The following is a 3,951-nucleotide window of genomic DNA, read 5'->3' on the forward strand; positions in this document are numbered from 1 at the left end:
CAGATAGTTTCATGTCATCGACCGATGCTGAGCAATAGCCCTGCTTTTCCTTCCCTCTCTTCTCGCACCCCCCCTGCCGTCACGTGTTTCATTTGCAGAACCCATTTTCGGCCACGCTGGCAAGAGCGGGTGACGTTTCGAGGTGACCGAGTGAAAGAGTGCTGGCTGGCGGGCTCCTCTCTGGTTTTTTTGTTTCATTTGTTTTTATGTATCTGATAAACGAGATCGGAATTGGAAGCGCAGATATGCACGCTCGTACGGACTCTCACACACACACACACACGGAGTTGTTTATCTTCCATCGCATGGTAAAAAAGGATATTGGTGTCTTCCAGATCGGTGTTGGAATTAGACTTACAGTTCATTATCTGCACTGATACTCATTCCCCCGCTTTACTCGATTAGGCAATTATACGGAACAGCCCCTTGTGTTATAGGAAGCAGGAAAGCTATCGCCCGGCACTTCTGCTAGCACTTGTCTAAATTGTGGCGTAAACCCCCACCCCCATCACTCTCTCCTGCACACCAGGAGACAGAAAAGCAAAGGGGTGGGAACCACGTGAGTCATAGGAAAAACATCGCGTGGACAGCAGAGGAGACATTCGGTTGATTGTACAGTCATTTCATTGTGTACTCAGTTCAAATACGGGGGGAATGTTTGTACAGAAGGCGAAAGAGCTTCCAAACCCTTTGCCCGGACTAGCTGCTTCTACAGATGGCTGTGAGTCGAGGGGGAGCCGGAGTGGCTGGCGAGGGCTGGTATCTCTTTAGTGGCCAGTTTCACTCCGCCAAATTGCATGCGAGTTGACTTTGTAAAATCCGTGTCCCTTGCCAGCCCTCCAGTTGTGGTTTGGTGCGCAAAGAAGCATCTGAGACATTGGTTGCACATACAGGTCTGCCCCTCCCCGCCTCTTTGCCCAACAGTTCTAACACAGGCCAGCCCAAATACCGATCCAAATTCCTAACTGCTTTTGGTTGCGCGAGTTGGCCGTAAAGTCGCAGGAAGCTCTGCGCAGGCTTTGCAAGTGGATGTGTGGCTTCTTTTCTTAGTGCGAAATCGAGCCGGTGTAGCTATGGGACTCTCTCTGTCGAAACGAGTGATTAATCGAGCCCCTCTGCTGGACAGAAAACAAAGGGGCAATTGACCGAGACGCCATTTCAGAAACGCTGTTCCTACAGCAGGAAGGGTGCTGTCCCGACTTGGGGCAGAGATTTGCAGGATCACGGGTGAGAATGAGACCCGTCGTGATGAGGGCTGTCCCCGTCAATCAGGGAATAATCCAAAAGCAGCGAAGTAGCCAGGGAGCAGGGCACCGAGAGAAGCGTGCATAGCCGGAAGCTGTGCAGTGGAGGCCTTCGACCAGGAGCCAAGCCTTCTGGCATTCCACCTTAGTCACGAGGCTGTTTTGGGGAATAAAAGGCCAAAGATCTGGGCCCAGGACTCTGTTATCTCACACTCCTCTGTGCTGGCGTCATTTGTGAGAGGTCTCTTCTTGGATCTTTTCGGACACCTGAGACAGGAGTTGCAGGCAATGTGCCAGAGTAGTGCCCAGGACTCTGTTATCTCACACTCCTCTGTGCTGGCGTCGTTTGTGAGATGTCCCTTCTTGGATCTTTTCAGACACCTGAGACAGGAGTTGCAGGCAATGTGCCAGAGTAGAAACATGGTGGGCTCCGACCTGCTGGGGGAATTCCCTGGGTGCGAACTGGCGAAACCTTGAACGGCTTCTGGTGGAGATCCATGAATTATGCGCGGGGTGGAGAGAGTTGACAAAGAGGGATTTTTCTCCCTCTCCCAAAATACTAGAACTCGAGGGCTTCCAGTGAAGCTGATGGGCAGAAGATTCAGGACGGACAAAAGGAAATACTACTTTACGCAGAGAGAGATTTAGCTGGGGCGTTCACTTGTCGGAGGATGTAGTGATGGCCACAGGAATAAACAGCTTTCAAAGGGGATTGGACGGATTCATGGAGGAGAGGTCTATCAGTGGCTACTAGCCATGGTGACTGAGGGGAACCACCACGTTCAGAGGCAGTAGACCTCTGGATCCCAGAGCCAGGAGGCAACACCAAGGGAAGGCCTTGACCTCTATGCCCTGTTGTTGGCTGTCCAGAGGAACTGGTTGGCCACTCTGTGAAACAGGATGCTGAACTAGATGGGCTATTGGTCTGATCCACCAGGGCTCTTCTTGTGTTCTTATCCCAAGATCTTGCTCATTGGTCTGAATGCTCTTGTCAAATTCTGGACCAGCGGAGCCTGTGATGGTCACTGCTCCTGATGAAGTGGGACCTCTGGAGAGCTTTTCAAGTGCCACAGAGAATATCAGGGCAGGAAGCAGAGATGGGGAACGGATTAGTTTGAGTGGGCAGCTGAGAAATGGGAGAGCAGAGCCGAAGCGACGTGATCCTCTTCCAGGACCTAAGCCAACAGATCGTCCCTACTTGCTCTTGGAAGCTTATACCCCCAAAATCTTATGGGTCTCTAAGGTGCCATTGGACTTGAATCTAACTATTCCCAATAACTGTTGCCTGGATTTGGAATGACATTTGTTGTGCTACATCAGTGCCTGGATTTGGAATGACATAAGACTTTGTTGTGCTGCTTCAGTCCTGACAGTATTTTGCTGCCTCGGGCGTTGGCGGGATCCAACTCCCATGGCCTGACGGACTGTAGGACACTGCGAGGCTGCAAGCCAGGAAGGCATGTGCAGCCCAGATAGGAAGCAGAAGATAGAGGTTGAAGCGCACGGCCGGAAAGGATGGAGGGGAGGCGAGAGGCAGGTTAGGGAACTGAAGAGGAGACAAGCGGCGAGGAAGTTGGCAGGGGAACAGAACAGAAGGGCAGAGGGGAAGCAGAAATAGTTTTCCCTTGGCAAATTGCCCGGACAACAGGAAGACAGTTTTGATGCTGCCCCAAGGAGGGGGAATCAGCATTCCTGGATCTCCTGGAGACGGGAATATCCTTGTCTGCGGCATCTTTATCCTGCCAATGCAGAAAGCAAGGGATGGGTGCCTTACCTGCTCTCTGGGTTTTGAGTCCCGTGGCATCCGACAAGTTAACGAGCAGGCCATGGTGGCAGCAGATGTTCCTAGTTAGTAACCCCCAGCCTCTGTCCCTTGGGTGCCGGTTCTGTGTCTGGTTGCCATGACTGATTCAAGTAGTCGAAGCCCATCTTCTATGAATTCATGTAATCTTTCTCATAGCCTGGTAAGCCATCATGACATCTCGTAGCAATGGATACTGGGGGCCAACAGCCACCATCCAAACGACTGTTGCGCCGCCTAAATCTGCATTAGATTACAGCCAACTTGTTATCTGCAGAAATTATTGGCTGTCTTAAATCTTCTGACTGCAAACTCTGGGTGGTTTGGGCAGGGGTGTTTTTTCCTTCAGTATTTCCCTAAGCTGAAAATATCCCGTTTAGATCTAGATGGTCAGTCTTTATGCCAGGATACCTTATGTCACGGGGTAGTCGACAAGCAAAGGTGCACGCTGAAATTCCTTCGACCTTTTGGATAGCTCAGCTGCAGAACCACATGGATATGAAAGAGGAAATCATGTGACCAACTTCTGAGCTGACAGGATTGACCTGGCTCGCTTAGAAGGAAAAAAAATGTCTGTGGGGCAACATCCCATGCGGCCATCCCCTGACATGTTGGAGAGTTCAGCTGCAGAACCATGTGGATATGAAAGAGGAAATCATGTGACTTCTGAGCTGACAGGATTGGCCTGGCTCGCTTAGGAGGAAAAAAAATGTCTGTGGGGCAACATCCCATGCGGCCATCCCCTGCAGTGCTTACAGTAGTCTCAGAAAGATGTACTGATCTATTCAGCCAGGTTGGTCTAACTAGCGTAGTCGTTCTGTTTTGCCTTGGGGCAGGGAGTACCGGTTGGGTTAGTGGAGTGGATCACTTTCAGTTCTCGGTAGAAGGTCGCCATTTGTCGAGCAG

This window comes from Gekko japonicus, unplaced genomic scaffold (assembly GCF_001447785.1).
Source record: "Gekko japonicus isolate JY-2015 unplaced genomic scaffold, Gekko_japonicus_V1.1 scaffold3623, whole genome shotgun sequence".
NCBI lineage: Eukaryota > Metazoa > Chordata > Lepidosauria > Squamata > Gekkonidae > Gekko > Gekko japonicus.